Genomic DNA, 27,443 nt, shown 5'->3' with positions numbered 1-27,443 from the left:
GCGATGCGATGACCCGATTTTTCCATAGGAATCAATGTTAAAATGGACTGAGTCCATTTTAACATGGAATTCAATGGGAAAAAGGGGTCCTTTTCATACCCCTACTATCCAAGTGGGCATGGAGCTGGATATAAACCTGTGGCGAGCGTAGCGAGCCACCGAGCCCGAAGCGTGGCGAGCGTAGCGAGCCCCGCGAGGGGACACGGAATACCGTCCCCTCGCGGGGCTCGCTTCGCTCGCCACGCTTCGGGCTCGGTGGCTCGCTACGCTCGCCACAGGTTTATATCCAACTCCATGCCCACTTGGATAGTAGGGGTATGAAAAGGACCCCTTTTTCCATAGGAATCATTTTAACATTGATTCCTATGGAAAAATCGGGTCATCGCATCCGATGGTCGCATCCGATGGTCGCATGCGATGCGATGCGATGCGATGCGATGCGATATCGCATCGCATCGCATCTGATTGTATGCCTTAACTTAAGGCATACAATCAAAAAATCGGGCGTCCAGATAACTCACAAGTACCCATTTTTTATATGTAAGGATATTATGAAAAAGTAAAGCAAGAACATGAAACGCAAAGCAGACAGTAAGCCCCAGTGGCCTAATGGATAAGGCACTGGCCTCCTAAGCCAGGGATTGTGGGTTCAAGTCCCATCTGGGGTGTTTGTATTTATATCAACTATCTCAGCATTAGGGGTGGTTCTTTTAGCCTTGCTTCACCTGGATGCTGGATTTGCACAACAGTCCTGTTGAGTTGTGCTTGTTAATTGTTGCCACAGTAGCTACAAAATGACATTTATCATGATAACATTGTGGATTAGTGTCCTTAAAAGGTTTTTCTATAATTGAGGACCAAGGTTTAAAGACCCATCTTGGATGCATATTCCTTTGTTGCTCATTAGTCTTCACAAAAAATGATTCTTTTTTCAATGCTTGTGATTTTGTTCTTACAAGAAATCTCCATTTACCTCAACATTTCTGTAGAGTTTGTCTTGCAAATAAGTACCAGAGTGGCTGAAATATGACATTATCTAAGGCAATTGCTGATGGGAATCTTGAAGTCCTTTCTTGCATGTTGGAAGAATGGTATTTTTGATTTTATCATATTTCTTCTGCCACTCATATTACTGTCATTGTAGATGGTAGAGTTGCAACAAACAACATATTCTTTTAATCAGACTACAATAATGATATAAGACTTTACATATTAAAATAGTGCATTATAAGACACATTAGTTTCAGTTTTCCCTATGCCACATTTTATATCTACTATCTTAACATAATTTTAGAAAAAATTAAATGAATTATTTTCCAATTTTGAGAAAATGATACAGTAAAACCTAGATATGAATTTTCTTAGCAAATTACACCTACGAATACATAAATCTTGCCAATAACACCAATGCGCGATACAAATCATTTCTTTTTGCTGAGCATTTAACTTCTATCAAGTACCTAATTGAAGTATTGAATGCAGTAAAATAGTGGAATTCAAAAATAAATTAAATCAAGATGGGGAGACAGAGACAATAAGTGTATTGACATTTTTAACTAATGGTAAAATGTATCAGTGAAAGGCCAAATTTTCAGGGCATACTGTGTGCTCCAGTGGCGCAATCGGTCAGCGCGCGGTACTTATAAGACAGTATCTGTTGAGCAATGCCGAGGTTGTGAGTTCAAGCCTCACCTGGAGCAGGAATATTTAGCTTTTTTTTCTTTTAATGATATCATCAGTCAGTGATCATCTGCTGTCGGAACATTTTTTATATATGTAAGGATATTATGAAAAAGTAAACCAAGAACAAGAAATGCAAAGCAGACAGTAAGCCCCAGTGGCCTAATGGATAAGGCACTGGCCTCCTAAGCCAGGGATTGTGTGTTCAAGTCCCATCTGGGGTATTTGTATTTATATCAACCATCTCAGCATTAGGGGTGGTTCTTTTAGCCTTGCTTCACCTGGATGCTGGATTTGCACAACAGTCGTGTTGAGTTGTGCTTGTTAATTGTTGCCACAGTAGCTACAAAATGACATTTATCATGATAACATTGTGGATTAGTGTCCTTAAAAGGTTTTTCTATAATTGAGGACCAAGGTTTCAAGACCCATCTTGGATGCATATTCCTTTGTTGCTCATTAGTCTTCACAAAAAATGATTCTTTTTTCAATGCTTGTGATTTTGTTCTTACAAGAAATCTCCATTTACCTCAACATTTCTGTAGAGTTTGTCTTGCAAATAAGTACCAGAGTGGCTGAAATATGACATTATCTAAGGCAATTGCTGATGGGAATCTTGAAGTCCTTTCTTGCATGTTGGAAGAATGGTATTTTTGATTTTATCATATTTCTTCTGCCACTCATCTTACTGTCATTGTAGATGGTAGAGTTGCAACAAACAACATATTCTTTTAATCAGACTACAATAATGATATAAGACTTTACATATTAAAATAGTGCATTATAAGACACATTAGTTTCAGTTTTCCCTATGCCACATTTTATATCTACTATCTTAACATAATTTTAGAAAAAATTAAATGAATTATTTTCCAATTTTGAGAAAATGATACAGTAAAACCTAGATATGAATTTTCTTAGCAAATTACACCTACGAATACATAAATCTTGCCAATAACACCAATGCGCGATACAAATCATTTCTTTTTGCTGAGCATTTAACTTCTATCAAGTACCTTATTGAAGTATTGAATGCAGTAAAATAGTGGAATTCAAAAATAAATTAAATCAAGATGGGGAGACAGAGACAATAAGTGTATTGACATTTTTAACTAATGGTAAAATTTATCAGTGAAAGGCCAAATTTTCAGGGCATACTGTGTGCTCCAGTGGCGCAATCGGTCAGCGCGCGGTACTTATAAGACAGTATCTGTTGAGCAATGCCGAGGTTGTGAGTTCAAACCTCACCTGGAGCAGGAATATTTAGCTTTTTTTTCTTTTAATGATATCATCAGTCAGTGATCATCTGCTGTCGGAACATTTTTTATATATGTAAGGATATTATGAAAAAGTAAACCAAGAACATGAAATGCAAAGCAGACAGTAAGCCCCAGTGGCCTAATGGATAAGGCACTGGCCTCCTAAGCCAGGGATTGTGTGTTCAAGTCCCATCTGGGGTATTTGTATTTATATCAACCATCTCAGCATTAGGGGTGGTTCTTTTAGCCTTGCTTCACCTGGATGCTGGATTTGCACAACAGTCGTGTTGAGTTGTGCTTGTTAATTGTTGCCACAGTAGCTACAAAATGACATTTATCATGATAACATTGTGGATGAGTGTCCTTAAAAGGTTTTTCTATAATTGAGGACCAAGGTTTCAAGACCCATCTTGGATGCATATTCCTTTGTTGCTCATTAGTCTTCACAAAAAATGATTCTTTTTTCAATGCTTGTGATTTTGTTCTTACAAGAAATCTCCATTTACCTCAACATTTCTGTAGAGTTTGTCTTGCAAATAAGTACCAGAGTGGCTGAAATATGACATTATCTAAGGCAATTGCTGATGGGAATCTTGAAGTCCTTTCTTGCATGTTGGAAGAATGGTATTTTTGATTTTATCATATTTCTTCTGCCACTCATCTTACTGTCATTGTAGAGGGTAGAGTTGCAACAAACAACATATTCTTTTAATCAGACTACAATAATGATATAAGACTTTACATATTAAAATAGTGCATTATAAGACACATTAGTGTCAGTTTTCCTTATGCCACATTTTATATCTACTATCTTAACATCATTTTAGAAAAAATTAAATGAATTATTTTCCAATTTTGAGAAAATGATACAGTAAAACCTAGATATGAATTTTCTTAGCAAATTACACCTACGAATACATAAATCTAGCCAATAACACCAATGCGTGATACAAATCATTTCTTTATGCTGAGCATTTAACTTCTGTCAAGTACCTTATTGAAGTATTGAATGCAGTAAAATAGTGGAATTCAAAAAGAAATTAAATCAAGATGGGGAGACAGAGACAATAAGTGTATTGACATTTTTAACTGATGGTAAAATATATCAGTGAAAGGCCAAATTTTCAGGGCATACTGTGTGCTCCAGTGGCGCAATCGGTCAGCGCGCGGTACTTATAAGACAGTATCTGTTGAGCAATGCCGAGGTTGTGAGTTCAAGCCTCACCTGGAGCAGGAATATTTAGCTTTTTTTTCTTTTAATGATATCATCAGTCATTCATCTTCTGCTCTCGGAACATTTTTTATATGTAAGGATATTATGAAAAAGTAAAGCAAGAACATGAAATGTTAAGCAAACAGTAAGCCCCAGTGGCCTAATGGATAAGGCACTGGCCTCCTAAGCCAGGGATTGTGGGTTCAAGTCCCATCTGGGGTGTTTGTATTTATATCAACCATCTCAGCATTAGGGGTGGTTCTTTTAGCCTTGCTTCACCTGGATGCTGGATTTGCACAACAGTCCTGTTGAGTTTTGCTTGTTAATTGTTGCCACAGTAGCTACAAAATGACATTTATCATGATAACATTGTGGATTAGTGTCCTTAAAACGTTTTTCTATAATTGAGGACCAAGGTTTAAAGACCCATCTTGGATGCATATTCCTTTGTTGCTCATTAGTCTTCACAAAAAAATGATTCTTTTTTCAATGCTTGTGATTTTGTTCTTACAAGAAATCTCCATTTACCTCAACATTTCTGTAGAGTTTGTCTTGCAAATAAGTACCAGAGTGGCTGAAATATGACATTATCTAAGGCAATTGCTGATGGGAATCTTGAAGTCCTTTCTTGCATGTTGGAAGAATGGTATTTTTGATTTTATCATATTTCTTCTGCCACTCATCTTACTGTCATTGTAGATGGTAGAGTTGCAACAAACAACATATTCTTTTAATCAGACTACAATAATGATATAAGACTTTACATATTAAAATAGTGCATTATAAGACACATTAGTGTCAGTTTTCCTTATGCCACATTCTATATCTACTATCTTAACATCATTTTAGAAAAAATTAAATTAATTATTTTCCAATTTTGAGAAAATAATACAGTAAAACATAGATATGAATTTTCTTAGCAAATTACACCTATGAATACATAAATCTAGCCAATAACATTAATGCGCGATACAAATCATTTCTTTTTGCTGAGCATTTAACTTCTATCAAGTACCTTATTGAAGTATTGAATGCAGTAAAATAGTGGATTTCAAAAATAAATTAAATCAAGATGGGGAGACAGAGACAATAAGTGTATTGACATTTGGCCTTTCATCTTACTGTCATTGTAGATGGTAGAGTTGCAACAAACAACATATTCTTTTAATCAGACTACAATAATGATATAAGACTTTACATATTAAAATAGTGCATTATAAGACACATTAGTGTCAGTTTTCCTTATGCCACATTCTATATCTACCATCTTAACATCATTTTAGAAAAAATTAAATGTATTATTTTCCAATTTTGAGAAAATGATACAGTAAAACCTAGATATGAATTTTCTTAGCAAATTACACCTACGAATACATAAATCTAGCCAATAACACCAATGCGTGATACAAATCATTTCTTTATGCTGAGCATTTAACTTCTATCAAATATCTTATTGAAGTATTGAATGCAGTAAAATAGTGGAATTCAAAATGAAATTAAATCAAGATGGGGAGACAGAGACAATAAGTGTATTTACATTTTTAACTGATGGTAAAATATATCAGTGAAAGGCCAAATTTTCAAGGTATCCTGTGTGCTCCAGTGGCGCAATCGGTCAGCGCGCAGTACTTATAAGACAGTATCTGTTGAGCAATGCCGAGGTTGTGAGTTCAAGCCTCACACGGAGCAGGAATATTTAGCTTTTTTTTCTTTTAATGATATCATCAGTCATTGATCATCTGCTCTCGGAACATTTTTTATATGTAAGGATATTATGAAAAAGTAAAGCAAGAACATGAAATGCAAAGCAGACAGTAAGCCCCAGTGGCCTAATGGATAAGGCACTGGCCTCCTAAGCCAGGGATTGTGGGTTCAAGTCCCATCTGGGGTGTTTGTATTTATATCAACCATCTCAGCATTAGGGGTGGTTCTTTTAGCCTTGCTTCACCTGGATGCTGGATTTGCACAACAGTCCTGTTGAGTTGAGCTTTTTAATTGTTGCCACAGTAGCTACAAAATGACATTTATCATGATAACATTGTGGATTAGTGTCCTTAAAAGGTTTTTCTATAATTGAGGACCAAGGTTTAAAGACCCATCTTGGATGCATATTCCTTTGTTGCTCATTAGTCTTCACAAAAAATGATTCTTTTTTCAATGCTTGTGATTTTGTTCTTACAAGAAATCTCCATTTACCTCAACATTTCTGTAGAGTTTGTCTTGCAAATAAGTACCAGAGTGGCTGAAATATGACATTATCTAAGGCAATTGCTGATGGGAATCTTGAAGTCCTTTCTTGCATGTTGGAAGAATGGTATTTTTGATATTATCATATTTCTTCTGCCACTCATCTTACTGTCATTGTAGATGGTAGAGTTGCAACAAACAACATATTCTTTTAATCAGACTACAATAATGATATAAGACTTTACATATTAAAATAGTGCATTATAAGACACATTAGTGTCAGTTTTCCTTATGCCACATTTTATATCTACTATCTTAACATCATTTTAGAAAAAAATTAAATGAATTATTTTCCAATTTTGAGAAAATGATACAGTAAAACCTAGATATGAATTTTCTTAGCAAATTACACCTACGAATACATAAGTCTATCCAATAACACCAATGCGTGATACAAATCATTTCTTTTTGCTGAGCATTTAACTTCTATCAAGTACCTTATTGAAGTATTGAATGCAGTAAAATAGTGGAATTCAAAAATAAATTAAATCAAGATGGGGAGACAGAGACAATAAGTGTATTGACATTTTTAACTAATGGTAACATTTATCAGTGAAAGGCCAAATTTTCAGGGCATACTGTGTGCTCCAGTGGCGCAATCGATCAGCGCGCGGTACTTTTAAGACAGTATCTGTTGAGCAATGCCGAGGTTGTGAGTTCAAGCCTCACCTGGAGCAGGAACATTTAGCTTTTTTTTCTTTTAATGATATCATCAGTCATTGATCATCTGCTGTCAGAACATTTTTTATATATGTAAGGATATTATGAAAAAGTAAACCAAGAACATGAAATGCAAAGCAGTCAGTAAGCCCCAGTGGCCTAATGGATAAGGCACTGGCCTCCTAAGCCAGGGATTGTAGGTTCAAGTCCCATCTGGGGTGTTTGTATTTATATCAACCATCTCAGCATTAGGGGTGGTTCTTTTAGCCTTGCTTCACCTGGATGCTGGATTTGCACAACAGTCCTGTTGAGTTTTGCTTGTTAATTGTTGCCACAGTAGCTACAAAATGACATTTATCATGATAACATTGTGGATTAGTGTCCTTAAAACGTTTTTCTATAATTGAGGACCAAGGTTTAAAGACCCATCTTGGATGCATATTCCTTTGTTGCTCATTAGTCTTCACAAAAAATGATTCTTTTTTCAATGCTTGTGATTTTGTTCTTACAATAAATCTCCATTTACCTCAACATTTCTGTAGAGTTTGTCTTGCAAATAAGTACCAGAGTGGCTGAAATATGACATTATCTAAGGCAATTGCTGATGGGAATCTTGAAGTCCTTTCTTGCATGTTGGAAGAATGGTATTTTTGATTTTATCATATTTCTTCTGCCACTCATCTTACTGTCATTGTAGATGGTAGAGTTGCAACAAACAACATATTCTTTTAATCAGACTACAATAATGATATAAGACTTTACATATTAAAATAGTGCATTATAAGACACATTAGTGTCAGTTTTCCTTATGCCACATTTTATATCTACTATCTTAACATCATTTTAGAAAAAATTAAATGAATTATTTTCCAATTTTGAGAAAATGATACAGTAAAACCTAGATATGAATTTTCTTAGCAAATTACACCTACGAATACATAAATCTTGCCAATAACACCAATGCGCGATACAAATCATTTCTTTTTGCTGAGCATTTAACTTCTATCAAGTACCTTATTGAAGTATTGAATGCAGTAAAATAGTGGAATTCAAAAATAAATTAAATCAAGATGGGGAGACAGAGACAATAAGTGTATTGACATTTTTAACTAATGGTAAAATTTATCAGTGAAAGGCCAAATTTTCAGGGCATACTGTGTGCTCCAGTGGCGCAATCGGTCAGCGCGCGGTACTTATAAGACAGTATCTGTTGAGCAATGCCGAGGTTGTGAGTTCAAGCCTCACCTGGAGCAGGAATATTTAGCTTTTTTTTCTTTTAATGATATCATCAGTCAGTGATCATCTGCTGTCGGAACATTTTTTATATATGTAAGGATATTATGAAAAAGTAAACCAAGAACATGAAATGCAAAGCATACAGTAAGCCCCAGTGGCCTAATGGATAAGGCACTGGCCTCCTAAGCCAGGGATTGTGTGTTCAAGTCCCATCTGGGGTATTTGTATTTATATCAACCATCTCAGCATTAGGGGTGGTTCTTTTAGCCTTGCTTCACCTGGATGCTGGATTTGCACAACAGTCGTGTTGAGTTGTGCTTGTTAATTGTTGCCACAGTAGCTACAAAATGACATTTATCATGATAACATTGTGGATTAGTGTCCTTAAAAGGTTTTTCTATAATTGAGGACCAAGGTTTAAAGACCCATCTTGGATGCATATTCCTTTGTTGCTCATTAGTCTTCACAAAAATGATTATTTTTTCAATGCTTGTGATTTTGTTCTTACAAGAAATCTCCATTTACCTCAACATTTCTGTAGAGTTTGTCTTGCAAATAAGTACCAGAGTGGCTGAAATATGACATTATCTAAGGCAATTGCTGATGGGAATCTTGAAGTCCTTTCTTGCATGTTGGAAGAATGGTATTTTTGATTTTATCATATTTCTTCTGCCACTCATCTTACTGTCATTGTAGATGGTAGAGTTGGAACAAACAACATATTCTTTTAATCAGACTACAATAATGATATAAGACTTTACATATTAAAATAGTGCATTATAAGACACATTAGTTTCAGTTTTCCCTATGCCACATTTTATATCTACTATCTTAACATAATTTTAGAAAAAATTAAATGAATTATTTTCCAATTTTGAGAAAATGATACAGTAAAACCTAGATATGAATTTTCTTAGCAAATTACACCTACGAATACATAAATCTTGCCAATAACACCAATGCGCGATACAAATCATTTCTTTTTGCTGAGCATTTAACTTCTATCAAGTACCTTATTGAAGTATTGAATGCAGTAAAATAGTGGAATTCAAAAATAAATTAAATCAAGATGGGGAGACAGAGACAATAAGTGTATTGACATTTTTAACTAATGGTAAATTTTATCAGTGAAAGGCCAAATTTTCAGGGCATACTGTGTGCTCCAGTGGCGCAATCGGTCAGCGCGCGGTACTTATAAGACAGTATCTGTTGAGCAATGCCGAGGTTGTGAGTTCAAGCCTCACCTGGAGCAGGAATATTTAGCTTTTTTTTCTTTTAATGATATCATCAGTCAGTGATCATCTGCTGTCGGAACATTTTTTATATATGTAAGGATATTATGAAAAAGTAAACCAAGAACATGAAATGCAAAGCAGACAGTAAGCCCCAGTGGCCTAATGGATAAGGCACTGGCCTCCTAAGCCAGGGATTGTGTGTTCAAGTCCCATCTGGGGTATTTGTATTTATATCAACCATCTCAGCATTAGGGGTGGTTCTTTTAGCCTTGCTTCACCTGGATGCTGGATTTGCACAACAGTCGTGTTGAGTTGTGCTTGTTAATTGTTGCCACAGTAGCTACAAAATGACATTTATCATGATAACATTGTGGATTAGTGTCCTTAAAAGGTTTTTCTATAATTGAGGACCAAGGTTTAAAGACCCATCTTGGATGCATATTCCTTTGTTGCTCATTAGTCTTCACAAAAAATGATTCTTTTTTCAATGCTTGTGATTTTGTTCTTACAAGAAATCTCCATTTACCTCAACATTTCTGTAGAGTTTGTCTTGCAAATAAGTACCATAGTGGCTGAAATATGACATTATCTAAGGCAATTGCTGATGGGAATCTTGAAGTCCTTTCTTGCATGTTGGAAGAATGGTATTTTTGATTTTATCATATTTCTTCTGCCACTCATCTTACTGTCATTGTAGATGGTAGAGTTGCAACAAACAACATATTCTTTTAATCAGACAACAATAATGATATAAGACTTTACATATTAAAATAGTGCATTATAAGACACATTAGTGTCAGTTTTCCTTATGCCACATTTTATATCTACTATCTTAACATCATTTTAGAAAAAATTAAATGAATTATTTTCCAATTTTGAGAAAATGATACAGTAAAACCTAGATATGAATTTTCTTAGCAAATTACACCTACGAATACATAAATCTAGCCAATAACACCAATGCGTGATACAAATCATTTCTTTATGCTGAGCATTTAACTTCTGTCAAGTACCTTATTGAAGTATTGAATGCAGTAAAATAGTGGAATTCAAAAAGAAATTAAATCAAGATGGGGAGACAGAGACAATAAGTGTATTGACATTTTTAACTGATGGTAAAATATATCAGTGAAAGGCCAAATTTTCAGGGCATACTGTGTGCTCCAGTGGCGCAATCGGTCAGCGCGCGGTACTTATAAGACAGTATCTGTTGAGCAATGCCGAGGTTGTGAGTTCAAGCCTCACCTGGAGCAGGAATATTTAGCTTTTTTTTCTTTTAATGATATCATCAGTCAGTGATCATCTGCTGTCGGAACATTTTTTATATATGTAAGGATATTATGAAAAAGTAAACCAAGAACATGAAATGCAAAGCAGACAGTAAGCCCCAGTGGCCTAATGGATAAGGCACTGGCCTCCTAAGCCAGGGATTGTGTGTTCAAGTCCCATCTGGGGTATTTGTATTTATATCAACCATCTCAGCATTAGGGGTGGTTCTTTTAGCCTTGCTTCACCTGGATGCTGGATTTGCACAACAGTCGTGTTGAGTTGTGCTTGTTAATTGTTGCCACAGTAGCTACAAAATGACATTTATCATGATAACATTGTGGATTAGTGTCCTTAAAAGGTTTTTCTATAATTGAGGACCAAGGTTTAAAGACCCATCTTGGATGCATATTCCTTTGTTGCTCATTAGTCTTCACAAAAAATGATTCTTTTTTCAATGCTTGTGATTTTGTTCTTACAAGAAATCTCCATTTACCTCAACATTTCTGTAGAGTTTGTCTTGCAAATAAGTACCATAGTGGCTGAAATATGACATTATCTAAGGCAATTGCTGATGGGAATCTTGAAGTCCTTTCTTGCATGTTGGAAGAATGGTATTTTTGATTTTATCATATTTCTTCTGCCACTCATCTTACTGTCATTGTAGATGGTAGAGTTGCAACAAACAACATATTCTTTTAATCAGACTACAATAATGATATAAGACTTTACATATTAAAATAGTGCATTATAAGACACATTAGTGTCAGTTTTCCTTATGCCACATTTTATATCTACTATCTTAACATCATTTTAGAAAAAATTAAATGAATTATTTTCCAATTTTGAGAAAATGATACAGTAAAACCTAGATATGAATTTTCTTAGCAAATTACACCTACGAATACATAAATCTAGCCAATAACACCAATGCGTGATACAAATCATTTCTTTATGCTGAGCATTTAACTTCTGTCAAGTACCTTATTGAAGTATTGAATGCAGTAAAATAGTGGAATTCAAAAAGAAATTAAATCAAGATGGGGAGACAGAGACAATAAGTGTATTGACATTTTTAACTGATGGTAAAATATATCAGTGAAAGGCCAAATTTTCAGGGCATACTGTGTGCTCCAGTGGCGCAATCGGTCAGCGCGCGGTACTTATAAGACAGTATCTGTTGAGCAATGCCGAGGTTGTGAGTTCAAGCCTCACCTGGAGCAGGAATATTTAGCTTTTTTTTCTTTTAATGATATCATCAGTCAGTGATCATCTGCTGTCGGAACATTTTTTATATATGTAAGGATATTATGAAAAAGTAAACCAAGAACATGAAATGCAAAGCAGACAGTAAGCCCCAGTGGCCTAATGGATAAGGCACTGGCCTCCTAAGCCAGGGATTGTGTGTTCAAGTCCCATCTGGGGTATTTGTATTTATATCAACCATCTCAGCATTAGGGGTGGTTCTTTTAGCCTTGCTTCACCTGGATGCTGGATTTGCACAACAGTCCTGTTGAGTTGTGCTTGTTAATTGTTGCCACAGTAGCTACAAAATGACATTTATCATGATAACATTGTGGATTAGTGTCCTTAAAAGGTTTTTCTATAATTGAGGACCAAGGTTTAAAGACCCATCTTGGATGCATATTCCTTTGTTGCTCATTAGTCTTCACAAAAAATGATTATTTTTTCAATGCTTGTGATTTTGTTCTTACAAGAAATCTCCATTTACCTCAACATTTCTGTAGAGTTTGTCTTGCAAATAAGTACCATAGTGGCTGAAATATGACATTATCTAAGGCAATTGCTGATGGGAATCTTGAAGTCCTTTCTTGCATGTTGGAAGAATGGTATTTTTGATTTTATCATATTTCTTCTGCCACTCATCTTACTGTCATTGTAGATGGTAGAGTTGCAACAAACAACATATTCTTTTAATCAGACTACAATAATGATATAAGACTTTACATATTAAAATAGTGCATTATAAGACACATTAGTGTCAGTTTTCCTTATGCCACATTTTATATCTACTATCTTAACATCATTTTAGAAAAAATTAAATGAATTATTTTCCAATTTTGAGAAAATGATACAGTAAAACCTAGATATGAATTTTCTTAGCAAATTACACCTACGAATACATAAATCTAGCCAATAACACCAATGCGTGATACAAATCATTTCTTTATGCTGAGCATTTAACTTCTGTCAAGTACCTTATTGAAGTATTGAATGCAGTAAAATAGTGGAATTCAAAAAGAAATTAAATCAAGATGGGGAGACAGAGACAATAAGTGTATTGACATTTTTAACTGATGGTAAAATATATCAGTGAAAGGCCAAATTTTCAGGGCATACTGTGTGCTCCAGTGGCGCAATCGGTCAGCGCGCGGTACTTATAAGACAGTATCTGTTGAGCAATGCCGAGGTTGTGAGTTCAAGCCTCACCTGGAGCAGGAATATTTAGCTTTTTTTTCTTTTAATGATATCATCAGTCATTCATCTTCTGCTCTCGGAACATTTTTTATATGTAAGGATATTATGAAAAAGTAAAGCAAGAACATGAAATGTTAAGCAAACAGTAAGCCCCAGTGGCCTAATGGATAAGGCACTGGCCTCCTAAGCCAGGGATTGTGGGTTCAAGTCCCATCTGGGGTGTTTGTATTTATATCAACCATCTCAGCATTAGGGGTGGTTCTTTTAGCCTTGCTTCACCTGGATGCTGGATTTGCACAACAGTCCTGTTGAGTTGTGCTTGTTAATTGTTGCCACAGTAGCTACAAAATGACATTTATCATGATAACATTGTGGATTAGTGTCCTTAAAAGGTTTTTCTATAATTGAGGACCAAGGTTTAAAGACCCATCTTGGATGCATATTCCTTTGTTGCTCATTAGTCTTCACAAAAAATGATTATTTTTTCAATGCTTGTGATTTTGTTCTTACAAGAAATCTCCATTTACCTCAACATTTCTGTAGAGTTTGTCTTGCAAATAAGTAGCAGAGTGGCTGAAATATGACATTATCTAAGGCAATTGCTGATGGGAATCTTGAAGTCCTTTCTTGCATGTTGGAAGAATGGTATTTTTGATTTTATCATATTTCTTCTGCCACTCATCTTACTGTCATTGTAGATGGTAGAGTTGCAACAAACAACATATTCTTTTAATCAGACTACAATAATGATATAAGACTTTACATATTAAAATAGTGCATTATAAGACACATTAGTGTCAGTTTTCCTTATGCCACATTTTATATCTACTATCTTAACATCATTTTAGAAAAAATTAAATGAATTATTTTCCAATTTTGAGAAAATGATACAGTAAAACCTAGATATGAATTTTCTTAGCAAATTACACCTACGAATACATAAATCTAGCCAATAACACCAATGCGCGATACAAATCATTTCTTTATGCTGAGCATTTAACTTCTGTCAAGTACCTTATTGAAGTATTGAATGCAATAAAATAGTGGAATTCAAAAAGAAATTAAATCAAGATGGGGAGACAGAGACAATAAGTGTATTGACATTTTTAACTGATGGTAAAATATATCAGTGAAAGGCCAAATTTTCAGGGCATACTGTGTGCTCCAGTGGCGCAATTGGTCAGCGCGCGGTACTTATAAGACAGTATCTGTTAAGCAATGCCGAGGTTGTGAGTTCAAGCCTCACCTGGAGCAGGAATATTTAGCTTTTTTTTCTTTTAATGATATCATCAGTCATTGATCATCTGCTCTCGGAACATTTTTTATATGTAAGGATATTATGAAAAAGTAAAGCAAGAACATGAAACGCAAAGCAGACAGTAAGCCCCAGTGGCCTAATGGATAAGGCACTGGCCTCCTAAGCCAGGGATTGTGGGTTCAAGTCCCATCTGGGGTGTTTGTATTTATATCAACTATCTCAGCATTAGGGGTGGTTCTTTTAGCCTTGCTTCACCTGGATGCTGGATTTGCACAACAGTCCTGTTGAGTTGTGCTTGTTAATTGTTGCCACAGTAGCTACAAAATGACATTTATCATGATAACATTGTGGATTAGTGTCCTTAAAAGGTTTTTCTATAATTGAGGACCAAGGTTTAAAGACCCATCTTGGATGCATATTCCTTTGTTGCTCATTAGTCTTCACAAAAAATGATTCTTTTTTCAATGCTTGTGATTTTGTTCTTACAAGAAATCTCCATTTACCTCAACATTTCTGTAGAGTTTGTCTTGCAAATAAGTACCAGAGTGGCTGAAATATGACATTATCTAAGGCAATTGCTGATGGGAATCTTGAAGTCCTTTCTTGCATGTTGGAGGAATGGTATTTTTGATTTTATCATATTTCTTCTGCCACTCATCTTACTGTCATTGTAGATGGTAGAGTTGCAACAAACAACATATTCTTTTAATCAGACTACAATAATGATATAAGACTTTACATATTAAAATAGTGCATTATAAGACACATTAGTTACAGTTTTCCCTATGCCACATTTTATATCTACTATCTTAACATAATTTTAGAAAAAATTAAATGAATTATTTTCCAATTTTGAGAAAATGATACAGTAAAACCTAGATATGAATTTTCGGTACTTGTGAGTTATCTGGACGCCCGATTTTTTGATTTTATGCCTTAAGTTAAGGCATACAATCAGATGCGATCAATGTTAAAATGATTCCTATGGAAAAAGGGGTCCTTTTCATACCCCTACTATCCAAGTGGGCATGGAGTTGGATATAAACCTGTGGCGAGCGTAGCGAGCCACCGAGCCCGAAGCGTGGCGAGCGAAGCGAGCCCCGCGAGGGGACGGTATTCCGTGTCCCCTCGCGGGGCTCGCTACGCTCGCCACGCTTCGGGCTCGGTGGCTCGCTACGATCGCCACAGGTTTATATCCAACTCCATGCCCACTTGGATAGTAGGGGTATGAAAAGGACCCCTTTTTCCCATTGAATTCCATGTTAAAATGGACTCAGTCCATTTTAACATTGATTCCTATGGAAAAATCGGGTCATCGCATCGCATCGCATCCGATGGTCGCATGCGATGCGATGCGATGTGCCCGATCCGACCCGATTTTGAAATCGGGCGTCCGGATAACTCACAAGTACCGAATTTTCTTAGCAAATTACACCTACGAATACATAAATCTTGCCAATAACACCAATGCGCGATACAAATCATTTCTTTTTGCTGAGCATTTAACTTCTATCAAGTACCTTATTGAAGTATTGAATGCAGTAAAATAGTGGAATTCAAAAATAAATTAAATCAAGATGGGGAGACAGAGACAATAAGTGTATTGACATTTTTAACTAATGGTAAAATTTATCAGTGAAAGGCCAAATTTTCAGGGAATACTGTGTGCTCCAGTGGCGCAATCGGTCAGCGCGCGGTACTTATAAGACAGTATCTGTTGAGCAATGCCGAGGTTGTGAGTTCAAGCCTCACCTGGAGCAGGAATATTTAGCTTTTTTTTCTTTTAATGATATCATCAGTCAGTGATCATCTGCTGTCGGAACATTTTTTATATATGTAAGGATATTATGAAAAAGTAAACCAAGAACAAGAAATGCAAAGCAGACAGTAAGCCCCAGTGGCCTAATGGATAAGGCACTGGCCTCCTAAGCCAGGGATTGTGTGTTCAAGTCCCATCTGGGGTATTTGTATTTATATCAACCATCTCAGCATTAGGGGTGGTTCTTTTAGCCTTGCTTCACCTGGATGCTGGATTTGCACAACAGTCGTGTTGAGTTGTGCTTGTTAATTGTTGCCACAGTAGCTACAAAATGACATTTATCATGATAACATTGTGGATTAGTGTCCTTAAAAGGTTTTTCTATAATTGAGGACCAAGGTTTCAAGACCCATCTTGGATGCATATTCCTTTGTTGCTCATTAGTCTTCACAAAAAATGATTCTTTTTTCAATGCTTGTGATTTTGTTCTTACAAGAAATCTCCATTTACCTCAACATTTCTGTAGAGTTTGTCTTGCAAATAAGTACCAGAGTGGCTGAAATATGACATTATCTAAGGCAATTGCTGATGGGAATCTTGAAGTCCTTTCTTGCATGTTGGAAGAATGGTATTTTTGATTTTATCATATTTCTTCTGCCACTCATCTTACTGTCATTGTAGATGGTAGAGTTGCAACAAACAACATATTCTTTTAATCAGACTACAATAATGATATAAGACTTTACATATTAAAATAGTGCATTATAAGACACATTAGTTTCAGTTTTCCCTATGCCACATTTTATATCTACTATCTTAACATAATTTTAGAAAAAATTAAATGAATTATTTTCCAATTTTGAGAAAATGATACAGTAAAACCTAGATATGAATTTTCTTAGCAAATTACACCTACGAATACATAAATCTTGCCAATAACACCAATGCGCGATACAAATCATTTCTTTTTGCTGAGCATTTAACTTCTATCAAGTACCTTATTGAAGTATTGAATGCAGTAAAATAGTGGAATTCAAAAATAAATTAAATCAAGATGGGGAGACAGAGACAATAAGTGTATTGACATTTTTAACTAATGGTAAAATTTATCAGTGAAAGGCCAAATTTTCAGGGCATACTGTGTGCTCCAGTGGCGCAATCGGTCAGCGCGCGGTACTTATAAGACTGTATCTGTTGAGCAATGCCGAGGTTGTGAGTTCAAACCTCACCTGGAGCAGGAATATTTAGCTTTTTTTTCTTTTAATGATATCATCAGTCAGTGATCATCTGCTGTCGGAACATTTTTTATATATGTAAGGATATTATGAAAAAGTAAACCAAGAACATGAAATGCAAAGCAGACAGTAAGCCCCAGTGGCCTAATGGATAAGGCACTGGCCTCCTAAGCCAGGAATTGTGTGTTCAAGTCCCATCTGGGGTATTTGTATTTATATCAACCATCTCAGCATTAGGGGTGGTTCTTTTAGCCTTGCTTCACCTGGATGCTGGATTTGCACAACAGTCGTGTTGAGTTGTGCTTGTTAATTGTTGCCACAGTAGCTACAAAATGACATTTATCATGATAACATTGTGGATTAGTGTCCTTAAAAGGTTTTTCTATAATTGAGGACCAAGGTTTCAAGACCCATCTTGGATGCATATTCCTTTGTTGCTCATTAGTCTTCACAAAAAATGATTCTTTTTTCAATGCTTGTGATTTTGTTCTTACAAGAAATCTCCATTTACCTCAACATTTCTGTAGAGTTTGTCTTGCAAATAAGTACCAGAGTGGCTGAAATATGACATTATCTAAGGCAATTGCTGATGGGAATCTTGAAGTCCTTTCTTGCATGTTGGAAGAATGGTATTTTTGATTTTATCATATTTCTTCTGCCACTCATCTTACTGTCATTGTAGAGGGTAGAGTTGCAACAAACAACATATTCTTTTAATCAGACTACAATAATGATATAAGACTTTACATATTAAAATAGTGCATTATAAGACACATTAGTGTCAGTTTTCCTTATGCCACATTTTATATCTACTATCTTAACATCATTTTAGAAAAAATTAAATGAATTATTTTCCAATTTTGAGAAAATGATACAGTAAAACCTAGATATGAATTTTCTTAGCAAATTACACCTACGAATACATAAATCTAGCCAATAACACCAATGCGTGATACAAATCATTTCTTTATGCTGAGCATTTAACTTCTGTCAAGTACCTTATTGAAGTATTGAATGCAGTAAAATAGTGGAATTCAAAAAGAAATTAAATCAAGATGGGGAGACAGAGACAATAAGTGTATTGACATTTTTAACTGATGGTAAAATATATCAGTGAAAGGCCAAATTTTCAGGGCATACTGTGTGCTCCAGTGGCGCAATCGGTCAGCGCGCGGTACTTATAAGACAGTATCTGTTGAGCAATGCCGAGGTTGTGAGTTCAAGCCTCACCTGGAGCAGGAATATTTAGCTTTTTTTTCTTTTAATGATATCATCAGTCATTCATCTTCTGCTCTCGGAACATTTTTTATATGTAAGGATATTATGAAAAAGTAAAGCAAGAACATGAAATGTTAAGCAAACAGTAAGCCCCAGTGGCCTAATGGATAAGGCACTGGCCTCCTAAGCCAGGGATTGTGGGTTCAAGTCCCATCTGGGGTGTTTGTATTTATATCAACCATCTCAGCATTAGGGGTGGTTCTATTAGCCTTGCTTCACCTGGATGCTGGATTTGCACAACAGTCCTGTTGAGTTTTGCTTGTTAATTGTTGCCACAGTAGCTACAAAATGACATTTATCATGATAACATTGTGGATTAGTGTCCTTAAAACGTTTTTCTATAATTGAGGACCAAGGTTTAAAGACCCATCTTGGATGCATATTCCTTTGTTGCTCATTAGTCTTCACAAAAAATGATTCTTTTTTCAATGCTTGTGATTTTGTTCTTACAAGAAATCTCCATTTACCTCAACATTTCTGTAGAGTTTGTCTTGCAAATAAGTACCAGAGTGGCTGAAATATGACATTATCTAAGGCAATTGCTGATGGGAATCTTGAAGTCCTTTCTTGCATGTTGGAAGAATGGTATTTTTGATTTTATCATATTTCTTCTGCCACTCATCTTACTGTCATTGTAGATGGTAGAGTTGCAACAAACAACATATTCTTTTAATCAGACTACAATAATGATATAAGACTTTACATATTAAAATAGTGCATTATAAGACACATTAGTGTCAGTTTTCCTTATGCCACATTTTATATCTACTATCTTAACATCATTTTAGAAAAAATTAAATGAATTATTTTCCAATTTTGAGAAAATGATACAGTAAAACCTAGATATGAATTTTCTTAGCAAATTACACCTACGAATACATAAATCTAGCCAATAACACCAATGCGTGATACAAATCATTTCTTTATGCTGAGCATTTAACTTCTGTCAAGTACCTTATTGAAGTATTGAATGCAGTAAAATAGTGGAATTCAAAAAGAAATTAAATCAAGATGGGGAGACAGAGACAATAAGTGTATTGACATTTTTAACTGATGGTAAAATATATCAGTGAAAGGCCAAATTTTCAGGGCATACTGTGTGCTCCAGTGGCGCAATCGGTCAGCGCGCGGTACTTATAAGACAGTATCTGTTGAGCAATGCCGAGGTTGTGAGTTCAAGCCTCACCTGGAGCAGGAATATTTAGCTTTTTTTTCTTTTAATGATATCATCAGTCATTCATCTTCTGCTCTCGGAACATTTTTTATATGTAAGGATATTATGAAAAAGTAAAGCAAGAACATGAAATGTTAAGCAAACAGTAAGCCCCAGTGGCCTAATGGATAAGGCACTGGCCTCCTAAGCCAGGGATTGTGGGTTCAAGTCCCATCTGGGGTGTTTGTATTTATATCAACCATCTCAGCATTAGGGGTGGTTCTTTTAGCCTTGCTTCACCTGGATGCTGGATTTGCACAACAGTCCTGTTGAGTTTTGCTTGTTAATTGTTGCCACAGTAGCTACAAAATGACATTTATCATGATAACATTGTGGATTAGTGTCCTTAAAACGTTTTTCTATAATTGAGGACCAAGGTTTAAAGACCCATCTTGGATGCATATTCCTTTGTTGCTCATTAGTCTTCACAAAAAATGATTCTTTTTTCAATGCTTGTGATTTTGTTCTTACAAGAAATCTCCATTTACCTCAACATTTCTGTAGAGTTTGTCTTGCAAATAAGTACCAGAATGGCTGAAATATGACATTATCTAAGGCAATTGCTGATGGGAATCTTGAAGTCCTTTCTTGCATGTTGGAAGAATGGTATTTTTGATTTTATCATATTTCTTCTGCCACTCATCTTACTGTCATTGTAGATGGTAGAGTTGCAACAAACAACATATTCTTTTAATCAGACTACAATAATGATATAAGACTTTACATATTAAAATAGTGCATTATAAGACACATTAGTGTCAGTTTTCCTTATGCCACATTTTATATCTACTATCTTAACATCATTTTAGAAAAAATTAAATGAATTATTTTCCAATTTTGAGAAAATGATACAGTAAAACCTAGATATGAATTTTCTTAGCAAATTACACCTACGAATACATAAATCTAGCCAATAACACCAATGCGCGATACAAATCATTTCTTTATGCTGAGCATTTAACTTCTGTCAAGTACCTTATTGAAGTATTGAATGCAATAAAATAGTGGAATTCAAAAAGAAATTAAATCAAGATGGGGAGACAGAGACAATAAGTGTATTGACATTTTTAACTGATGGTAAAATATATCAGTGAAAGGCCAAATTTTCAGTGCATACTGTGTGCTCCAGTGGCGCAATCGGTCAGCGCGCGGTACTTATAAGACAGTATCTGTTGAGCAATGCCGAGGTTGTGAGTTCAAGCCTCACCTGGAGCAGGAATATTTAGCTTTTTTTTCTTTTAATGATATCATCAGTCAGTGATCATCTGCTGTCGGAACATTTTTTATATATGTAAGGATATTATGAAAAAGTAAACCAAGAACATGAAATGCAAAGCAGACAGTAAGCCCCAGTGGCCTAATGGATAAGGCACTGGCCTTCTAAGCCAGGGGTTGTGTGTTCAAGTCCCATCTGGGGTCTTTATATCAACCATCTCAGCATAAGGGGTGGTTCTTTTAGCCTTGCTTCACCTGGATGCTGGATTTGCACAACAGTCGTGTTGAGTTGTGCTTGTTAATTGTTGCCACAGTAGCTACAAAATGACATTTATCATGATAACATTGTGGATTAGTGTCCTTAAAAGGTTTTTCTATAATTGAGGACCAAGGTTTCAAGACCCATCTTGGATGCATATTCCTTTGTTGCTCATTAGTCTTCACAAAAAATGATTCTTTTTTCAATGCTTGTGATTTTGTTCTTACAAGAAATCTCCATTTACCTCAACATTTCTGTAGAGTTTGTCTTGCAAATAAGTACCAGAGTGGCTGAAATATGACATTATCTAAGGCAATTGCTGATGGGAATCTTGAAGTCCTTTCTTGCATGTTGGAAGAATGGTATTTTTTATTTTATCATATTTCTTCTGCCACTCATCTTACTGTCATTGTAGAGGGTAGAGTTGCAACAAACAACATATTCTTTTAATCAGACTACAATAATGATATAAGACTTTACATATTAAAATAGTGCATTATAAGACACATTAGTGTCAGTTTTCCTTATGCCACATTTTATATCTACTATCTTAACATCATTTTAGAAAAAATTAAATGAATTATTTTCCAATTTTGAGAAAATGATACAGTAAAACCTAGATATGAATTTTCTTAGCAAATTACACCTACGAATACATAAATCTAGCCAATAACACCAATGCGCGATACGAATCATTTCTTTATGCTGAGCATTTAACTTCTATCAAGTACCTTATTGAAGTATTGAATGCAGTAAAATAGTGGAATTCAAAAAGAAATTAAATCAAGATGGGGAGACAGAGACAATAAGTGTATTGACATTTTTAACTGATGGTAAAATATATCAGTGAAAGGCCAAATTTTCAGGGCATACTGTGTGCTCCAGTGGCACAATCGGTCAGCGCGCGCTACTTATAAAACAGTATCTGTTGAGCAATGCCGAGGTTGTGAGTTCAAACCTCACCTGGAGCATGAATATTTAGCTTTTTTTTCTTTTAATGATATCATCAGTCATTGATCATCTGCTCTCGGAACATTTTTTATATGTAAGGATATTATGAAAAAGTAAAGCAGGAACATGAAATGCAAAGCAGACAGTAAGCCCCAGTGGCCTAATGTATAAGGCACTGTCCTCCTATGCCAGGGATTGTGGGTTCAAGTCCCATCTGGGGTGTTTCTATTTATATCAACCATCTCAGCATTAGGGGTGGTTCTTTTAGCCTTGCTTCACCTGGATGCTGGATTTGCACAACAGTCCTGTTGAGTTGTGCTTGTTAATTGTTGCCACAGTAGCTACAAAATGACATTTATCATGATAACATTGTGGATTAGTGTCCTTAAAAGGTTTTTCTATAATTGAGGACCAAGGTTTAAAGACCCATCTTGGATGCATATTCCTTTGTTGCTCATTAGTCTTCACAAAAAATGATTATTTTTTCAATGCTTGTGATTTTGTTCTTACAAGAAATCTCCATTTACCTCAACATTTCTGTAGAGTTTGTCTTGCAAATAAGTAGCAGAGTGGCTGAAATATGACATTATCTAAGGCAATTGCTGATGGGAATCTTGAAGTCCTTTCTTGCATGTTGGAAGAATGGTATTTTTGATTTTATCATATTTCTTCTGCCACTCATCTTACTGTCATTGTAGATGGTAGAGTTGCAACAAACAACATATTCTTTTAATCAGACTACAATAATGATATAAGACTTTACATATTAAAATAGTGCATTATAAGACACATTAGTGTCAGTTTTCCTTATGCCACATTTTATATCTACTATCTTAACATCATTTTAGAAAAAATTAAATGAATTATTTTCCAATTTTGAGAAAATGATACAGTAAAACCTAGATATGAATTTTCTTAGCAAATTACACCTACGAATACATAAATCTAGCCAATAACACCAATGCGCGATACAAATCATTTCTTTATGCTGAGCATTTAACTTCTGTCAAGTACCTTATTGAAGTATTGAATGCAATAAAATAGTGGAATTCAAAAAGAAATTAAATCAAGATGGGGAGACAGAGACAATAAGTGTATTGACATTTTTAACTGATGGTAAAATATATCAGTGAAAGGCCAAATTTTCAGGGCATACTGTGTGCTCCAGTGGCGCAATCGGTCAGCGCGCGGTACTTATAAGACAGTATCTGTTGAGCAATGCCGAGGTTGTGAGTTCAAGCCTCACCTGGAGCAGGAATATTTAGCTTTTTTTTCTTTTAATGATATCATCAGTCATTGATCATCTGCTCTCGGAACATTTTTTATATGTAAGGATATTATGAAAAAGTAAAGCAAGAACATGAAACGCAAAGCAGACAGTAAGCCCCAGTGGCCTAATGGATAAGGCACTGGCCTCCTAAGCCAGGGATTGTGGGTTCAAGTCCCATCTGGGGTGTTTGTATTTATATCAACCATCTCAGCATTAGGGGTGGTTCTTTTAGCCTTGCTTCACCTGGATGCTGGATTTGCACAACAGTCCTGTTGAGTTTTGCTTGTTAATTGTTGCCACAGTAGCTACAAAATGACATTTATCATGATAACATTGTGGATTAGTGTCCTTAAAATGTTTTTCTATAATTGAGGACCAAGGTTTAAAGACCCATCTTGGATGCATATTCCTTTGTTGCTCATTAGTCTTCACAAAAAATGATTCTTTTTTCAATGCTTGTGATTTTGTTCTTACAAGAAATCTCCATTTACCTCAACATTTCTGTAGAGTTTGTCTTGCAAATAAGTACCAGAGTGGCTGAAATATGACATTATCTAAGGCAATTGCTGATGGGAATCTTGAAGTCCTTTCTTGCATGTTGGAAGAATGGTATTTTTGATTTTATCATATTTCTTCTGCCACTCATCTTACTGTCATTGTAGATGGTAGAGTTGCAACAAACAACATATTCTTTTAATCAGACTACAATAATGATATAAGACTTTACATATTAAAATAGTGCATTATAAGACACATTAGTGTCAGTTTTCCTTATGCCACATTTTATATCTACTATCTTAACATCATTTTAGAAAAAATTAAATGAATTATTTTCCAATTTTGAGAAAATGATACAGTAAAACCTAGATATGAATTTTCTTAGCAAATTACACCTACGAATACATAAATCTTGCCAATAACACCAATGCGCGATACAAATCATTTCTTTTTGCTGAGCATTTAACTTCTATCAAGTACCTTATTGAAGTATTGAATGCAGTAAAATAGTGAAATTCAAAAATAAATTAAATCAAGATGGGGAGACAGAGACAATAAGTGTATTGACATTTTTAACTAATGGTAAAATTTATCAGTGAAAGGCCAAATTTTCAGGGCATACTGTGTGCTCCAGTGGCGCAATCGGTCAGCGCGCGGTACTTATAAGACAGTATCTGTTGAGCAATGCCGAGGTTGTGAGTTCAAGCCTCACCTGGAGCAGGAATATTTAGCTTTTTTTTCTTTTAATGATATCATCAGTCATTCATCTTCTGCTCTCGGAACATTTTTTATATGTAAGGATATTATGAAAAAGTAAAGCAAGAACATAAAATGTTAAGCAAACAGTAAGCCCCAGTGGCCTAATGGATAAGGCACTGGCCTCCTAAGCCAGGGATTGTGGGTTCAAGTCCCATCTGGGGTGTTTGTATTTATATCAACCATCTCAGCATTAGGGGTGGTTCTTTTAGCCTTGCTTCACCTGGATGCTGGATTTGCACAACAGTCCTGTTGAGTTTTGCTTGTTAATTGTTGCCACAGTAGCTACAAAATGACATTTATCATGATAACATTGTGGATTAGTGTCCTTAAAAGGTTTTTCTATAATTGAGGACCAAGGGTTAAAGACCCATCTTGGATGCATATTCCTTTGTTGCTCATTAGTCTTCACAAAAAATGATTCTTTTTTCAATGCTTGTGATTTTGTTCTTACAAGAAATCTCCATTTACCTCAACATTTCTGTAGAGTTTGTCTTGCAAATAAGTACCAGAGTGGCTGAAATATGACATTATCTAAGGCAATTGCTGATGGGAATCTTGAAGTCCTTTCTTGCATGTTGGAAGAATGGTATTTTTGATTTTATCATATTTCTTCTGCCACTCATCTTACTGTCATTGTAGATGGTAGAGTTGCAACAAACAACATATTCTTTTAATCAGACTACAATAATGATATAAGACTTTACATATTAAAATAGTGCATTATAAGACACATTAGTGTCAGTTTTCCTTATGCCACATTTTATATCTACTATCTTAACATCATTTTAGAAAAAATTAAATGAATTATTTTCCAATTTTGAGAAAATGATACAGTAAAACCTAGATATGAATTTTCTTAGCAAATTACACCTACGAATACATAAATCTTGCCAATAACACCAATGCGCGATACAAATCATTTCTTTTTGCTGAGCATTTAACTTCTATCAAGTACCTTATTGAAGTATTGAATGCAGTAAAATAGTGGAATTCAAAAATAAATTAAATCAAGATGGGGAGACAGAGACAATAAGTGTATTGACATTTTTAACTAATGGTAAAATTTATCAGTGAAAGGCCAAATTTTCAGGGCATACTGTGTGCTCCAGTGGCGCAATCGGTCAGCGCGCGGTACTTATAAGACAGTATCTGTTGAGCAATGCCGAGGTTGTGAGTTCAAGCCTCACCTGGAGCAGGAATAATTAGTTTTTTTTTCTTTTAATGATATCATCAGTCAGTGATCCTCTGCTGTCGGAACATTTTTTATATATGTAAGGATATTATGAAAAAGTAAACCAAGAACATGAAATGCAAAGCATACAGTAAGCCCCAGTGGCCTAATGGATAAGGCACTGGCCTCCTAAGCCAGGGATTGTGTGTTCAAGTCCCATCTGGGGTATTTGTATTTATATCAACCATCTCAGCATTAGGGGTGGTTCTTTTAGCCTTGCTTCACCTGGATGCTGGATTTGCACAACAGTCGTGTTGAGTTGTGCTTGTTAATTGTTGCCACAGTAGCTACAAAATGACATTTATCATGATAACATTGTGGATTAGTGTCCTTAAAAGGTTTTTCTATAATTGAGGACCAAGGTTTAAAGACCCATCTTGGATGCATATTCCTTTGTTGCTCATTAGTCTTCACAAAAAATGATTCTTTTTTCAATGCTTGTGATTTTGTTCTTACAAGAAATCTCCATTTACCTCAACATTTCTGTAGAGTTTGTCTTGCAAATAAGTACCAGAGTGGCTGAAATATGACATTATCTAAGGCAATTGCTGATGGGAATCTTGAAGTCCTTTCTTGCATGTTGGAAGAATGGAATTTTTGATTTTATCATATTTCTTCTGCCACTCATCTTACTGTCATTGTAGATGGTAGAGTTGCAACAAACAACATATTCTTTTAATCAGACTACAATAATGATATAAGACTTTACATATTAAAATAGTGCATTATAAGACAAATTAGTGTCAGTTTTCCCTATGCCACATTTTATATCTACTATCTTAACATCATTTTAGAAAAAATTAAATGAATTATTTTCCAATTTTGAGAAAATGATACAGTAAAACCTAGATATGAATTTTCTTAGCAAATTACACCTACGAATACATAAATCTAGCCAATAACACCAATGCGCGATACAAATCATTTCTTTTTGCTGAGCATTTAACTTCTATCAAGTACCTTATTGAAGTATTGAATGCAGTAAAATAGTGAAATTCAAAAATAAATTAAATCAAGATGGGGAGACAGAGACAATAAGTGTATTGACATTTTTAACTAATGGTAAAATTTATCAGTGAAAGGCCAAATTTTCAGGGCATACTGTGTGCTCCAGTGGCGCAATCGGTCAGCGCGCGGTACTTATAAGACAGTATCTGTTGAGCAATGCCGAGGTTGTGAGTTCAAGCCTCACCTGGAGCAGGAATATTTAGCTTTTTTTTCTTTTAATGATATCATCAGTCATTCATCTTCTGCTCTCGGAACATTTTTTATATGTAAGGAT

At 35.2% G+C, this 27,443-nt stretch overlaps 38 non-coding genes across 38 annotated transcripts; all 38 read left to right on the top strand.

Annotated features, from left to right (window-relative positions):
- The first annotated feature begins 595 nt into the window (after positions 1-595).
- Positions 596-668, top strand: TRNAR-CCU (transfer RNA arginine (anticodon CCU)). The gene has a single exon. It is a non-coding gene; the product is annotated as a tRNA-Arg (tRNA).
- A 939-nt stretch (positions 669-1,607) lies between these two features.
- On the top strand, positions 1,608-1,700 carry TRNAI-UAU (transfer RNA isoleucine (anticodon UAU)). Its single transcript is given in 2 exon segments — positions 1,608-1,645; positions 1,665-1,700. It is a non-coding gene; the product is annotated as a tRNA-Ile (tRNA).
- A 131-nt stretch (positions 1,701-1,831) lies between these two features.
- TRNAR-CCU (transfer RNA arginine (anticodon CCU)) lies at positions 1,832-1,904 on the top strand. The gene has a single exon. It is a non-coding gene; the product is annotated as a tRNA-Arg (tRNA).
- Positions 1,905-2,843: 939 nt separating this feature from the next.
- Positions 2,844-2,936, top strand: TRNAI-UAU (transfer RNA isoleucine (anticodon UAU)). The gene is given in 2 exon segments: positions 2,844-2,881; positions 2,901-2,936. It is a non-coding gene; the product is annotated as a tRNA-Ile (tRNA).
- Positions 2,937-3,067: 131 nt separating this feature from the next.
- Positions 3,068-3,140, top strand: TRNAR-CCU (transfer RNA arginine (anticodon CCU)). The gene has a single exon. It is a non-coding gene; the product is annotated as a tRNA-Arg (tRNA).
- A 939-nt stretch (positions 3,141-4,079) lies between these two features.
- Positions 4,080-4,172, top strand: TRNAI-UAU (transfer RNA isoleucine (anticodon UAU)). Its single transcript is given in 2 exon segments — positions 4,080-4,117; positions 4,137-4,172. It is a non-coding gene; the product is annotated as a tRNA-Ile (tRNA).
- Positions 4,173-4,301: 129 nt separating this feature from the next.
- Positions 4,302-4,374, top strand: TRNAR-CCU (transfer RNA arginine (anticodon CCU)). Its single transcript has one exon. It is a non-coding gene; the product is annotated as a tRNA-Arg (tRNA).
- A 1,596-nt stretch (positions 4,375-5,970) lies between these two features.
- On the top strand, positions 5,971-6,043 carry TRNAR-CCU (transfer RNA arginine (anticodon CCU)). Its single transcript has one exon. It is a non-coding gene; the product is annotated as a tRNA-Arg (tRNA).
- A 1,164-nt stretch (positions 6,044-7,207) lies between these two features.
- Positions 7,208-7,280, top strand: TRNAR-CCU (transfer RNA arginine (anticodon CCU)). Its single transcript has one exon. It is a non-coding gene; the product is annotated as a tRNA-Arg (tRNA).
- Positions 7,281-8,219: 939 nt separating this feature from the next.
- On the top strand, positions 8,220-8,312 carry TRNAI-UAU (transfer RNA isoleucine (anticodon UAU)). The gene is given in 2 exon segments: positions 8,220-8,257; positions 8,277-8,312. It is a non-coding gene; the product is annotated as a tRNA-Ile (tRNA).
- A 131-nt stretch (positions 8,313-8,443) lies between these two features.
- On the top strand, positions 8,444-8,516 carry TRNAR-CCU (transfer RNA arginine (anticodon CCU)). Its single transcript has one exon. It is a non-coding gene; the product is annotated as a tRNA-Arg (tRNA).
- Positions 8,517-9,454: 938 nt separating this feature from the next.
- On the top strand, positions 9,455-9,547 carry TRNAI-UAU (transfer RNA isoleucine (anticodon UAU)). Its single transcript is given in 2 exon segments — positions 9,455-9,492; positions 9,512-9,547. It is a non-coding gene; the product is annotated as a tRNA-Ile (tRNA).
- Positions 9,548-9,678: 131 nt separating this feature from the next.
- Positions 9,679-9,751, top strand: TRNAR-CCU (transfer RNA arginine (anticodon CCU)). The gene has a single exon. It is a non-coding gene; the product is annotated as a tRNA-Arg (tRNA).
- Positions 9,752-10,690: 939 nt separating this feature from the next.
- On the top strand, positions 10,691-10,783 carry TRNAI-UAU (transfer RNA isoleucine (anticodon UAU)). Its single transcript is given in 2 exon segments — positions 10,691-10,728; positions 10,748-10,783. It is a non-coding gene; the product is annotated as a tRNA-Ile (tRNA).
- Positions 10,784-10,914: 131 nt separating this feature from the next.
- TRNAR-CCU (transfer RNA arginine (anticodon CCU)) lies at positions 10,915-10,987 on the top strand. Its single transcript has one exon. It is a non-coding gene; the product is annotated as a tRNA-Arg (tRNA).
- A 939-nt stretch (positions 10,988-11,926) lies between these two features.
- On the top strand, positions 11,927-12,019 carry TRNAI-UAU (transfer RNA isoleucine (anticodon UAU)). Its single transcript is given in 2 exon segments — positions 11,927-11,964; positions 11,984-12,019. It is a non-coding gene; the product is annotated as a tRNA-Ile (tRNA).
- A 131-nt stretch (positions 12,020-12,150) lies between these two features.
- TRNAR-CCU (transfer RNA arginine (anticodon CCU)) lies at positions 12,151-12,223 on the top strand. The gene has a single exon. It is a non-coding gene; the product is annotated as a tRNA-Arg (tRNA).
- Positions 12,224-13,162: 939 nt separating this feature from the next.
- Positions 13,163-13,255, top strand: TRNAI-UAU (transfer RNA isoleucine (anticodon UAU)). Its single transcript is given in 2 exon segments — positions 13,163-13,200; positions 13,220-13,255. It is a non-coding gene; the product is annotated as a tRNA-Ile (tRNA).
- Positions 13,256-13,384: 129 nt separating this feature from the next.
- On the top strand, positions 13,385-13,457 carry TRNAR-CCU (transfer RNA arginine (anticodon CCU)). Its single transcript has one exon. It is a non-coding gene; the product is annotated as a tRNA-Arg (tRNA).
- A 939-nt stretch (positions 13,458-14,396) lies between these two features.
- TRNAI-UAU (transfer RNA isoleucine (anticodon UAU)) lies at positions 14,397-14,489 on the top strand. Its single transcript is given in 2 exon segments — positions 14,397-14,434; positions 14,454-14,489. It is a non-coding gene; the product is annotated as a tRNA-Ile (tRNA).
- A 129-nt stretch (positions 14,490-14,618) lies between these two features.
- TRNAR-CCU (transfer RNA arginine (anticodon CCU)) lies at positions 14,619-14,691 on the top strand. Its single transcript has one exon. It is a non-coding gene; the product is annotated as a tRNA-Arg (tRNA).
- Positions 14,692-16,160: 1,469 nt separating this feature from the next.
- On the top strand, positions 16,161-16,253 carry TRNAI-UAU (transfer RNA isoleucine (anticodon UAU)). The gene is given in 2 exon segments: positions 16,161-16,198; positions 16,218-16,253. It is a non-coding gene; the product is annotated as a tRNA-Ile (tRNA).
- Positions 16,254-16,384: 131 nt separating this feature from the next.
- On the top strand, positions 16,385-16,457 carry TRNAR-CCU (transfer RNA arginine (anticodon CCU)). The gene has a single exon. It is a non-coding gene; the product is annotated as a tRNA-Arg (tRNA).
- Positions 16,458-17,396: 939 nt separating this feature from the next.
- On the top strand, positions 17,397-17,489 carry TRNAI-UAU (transfer RNA isoleucine (anticodon UAU)). Its single transcript is given in 2 exon segments — positions 17,397-17,434; positions 17,454-17,489. It is a non-coding gene; the product is annotated as a tRNA-Ile (tRNA).
- Positions 17,490-18,632: 1,143 nt separating this feature from the next.
- On the top strand, positions 18,633-18,725 carry TRNAI-UAU (transfer RNA isoleucine (anticodon UAU)). The gene is given in 2 exon segments: positions 18,633-18,670; positions 18,690-18,725. It is a non-coding gene; the product is annotated as a tRNA-Ile (tRNA).
- Positions 18,726-18,854: 129 nt separating this feature from the next.
- TRNAR-CCU (transfer RNA arginine (anticodon CCU)) lies at positions 18,855-18,927 on the top strand. The gene has a single exon. It is a non-coding gene; the product is annotated as a tRNA-Arg (tRNA).
- A 939-nt stretch (positions 18,928-19,866) lies between these two features.
- Positions 19,867-19,959, top strand: TRNAI-UAU (transfer RNA isoleucine (anticodon UAU)). Its single transcript is given in 2 exon segments — positions 19,867-19,904; positions 19,924-19,959. It is a non-coding gene; the product is annotated as a tRNA-Ile (tRNA).
- A 129-nt stretch (positions 19,960-20,088) lies between these two features.
- Positions 20,089-20,161, top strand: TRNAR-CCU (transfer RNA arginine (anticodon CCU)). The gene has a single exon. It is a non-coding gene; the product is annotated as a tRNA-Arg (tRNA).
- Positions 20,162-21,100: 939 nt separating this feature from the next.
- TRNAI-UAU (transfer RNA isoleucine (anticodon UAU)) lies at positions 21,101-21,193 on the top strand. Its single transcript is given in 2 exon segments — positions 21,101-21,138; positions 21,158-21,193. It is a non-coding gene; the product is annotated as a tRNA-Ile (tRNA).
- Positions 21,194-21,324: 131 nt separating this feature from the next.
- Positions 21,325-21,397, top strand: TRNAR-UCU (transfer RNA arginine (anticodon UCU)). Its single transcript has one exon. It is a non-coding gene; the product is annotated as a tRNA-Arg (tRNA).
- Positions 21,398-22,330: 933 nt separating this feature from the next.
- On the top strand, positions 22,331-22,423 carry TRNAI-UAU (transfer RNA isoleucine (anticodon UAU)). Its single transcript is given in 2 exon segments — positions 22,331-22,368; positions 22,388-22,423. It is a non-coding gene; the product is annotated as a tRNA-Ile (tRNA).
- A 1,141-nt stretch (positions 22,424-23,564) lies between these two features.
- Positions 23,565-23,657, top strand: TRNAI-UAU (transfer RNA isoleucine (anticodon UAU)). The gene is given in 2 exon segments: positions 23,565-23,602; positions 23,622-23,657. It is a non-coding gene; the product is annotated as a tRNA-Ile (tRNA).
- A 129-nt stretch (positions 23,658-23,786) lies between these two features.
- TRNAR-CCU (transfer RNA arginine (anticodon CCU)) lies at positions 23,787-23,859 on the top strand. The gene has a single exon. It is a non-coding gene; the product is annotated as a tRNA-Arg (tRNA).
- Positions 23,860-24,798: 939 nt separating this feature from the next.
- On the top strand, positions 24,799-24,891 carry TRNAI-UAU (transfer RNA isoleucine (anticodon UAU)). The gene is given in 2 exon segments: positions 24,799-24,836; positions 24,856-24,891. It is a non-coding gene; the product is annotated as a tRNA-Ile (tRNA).
- Positions 24,892-25,020: 129 nt separating this feature from the next.
- On the top strand, positions 25,021-25,093 carry TRNAR-CCU (transfer RNA arginine (anticodon CCU)). Its single transcript has one exon. It is a non-coding gene; the product is annotated as a tRNA-Arg (tRNA).
- A 939-nt stretch (positions 25,094-26,032) lies between these two features.
- TRNAI-UAU (transfer RNA isoleucine (anticodon UAU)) lies at positions 26,033-26,125 on the top strand. The gene is given in 2 exon segments: positions 26,033-26,070; positions 26,090-26,125. It is a non-coding gene; the product is annotated as a tRNA-Ile (tRNA).
- Positions 26,126-26,256: 131 nt separating this feature from the next.
- Positions 26,257-26,329, top strand: TRNAR-CCU (transfer RNA arginine (anticodon CCU)). Its single transcript has one exon. It is a non-coding gene; the product is annotated as a tRNA-Arg (tRNA).
- A 939-nt stretch (positions 26,330-27,268) lies between these two features.
- TRNAI-UAU (transfer RNA isoleucine (anticodon UAU)) lies at positions 27,269-27,361 on the top strand. The gene is given in 2 exon segments: positions 27,269-27,306; positions 27,326-27,361. It is a non-coding gene; the product is annotated as a tRNA-Ile (tRNA).
- The last annotated feature ends 82 nt before the right edge of the window (positions 27,362-27,443 follow it).

The sequence above is a fragment of the Crinia signifera genome, chromosome 5, assembly GCF_055691185.1.
Source record: "Crinia signifera chromosome 5, ASM5569118v1, whole genome shotgun sequence".
NCBI classification, from domain to species: Eukaryota; Metazoa; Chordata; class Amphibia; order Anura; family Myobatrachidae; genus Crinia; species Crinia signifera.
The sequence above is the reverse complement of the archived record's forward strand: the minus strand, read 5'-3'. Positions and strand labels throughout refer to the sequence as shown.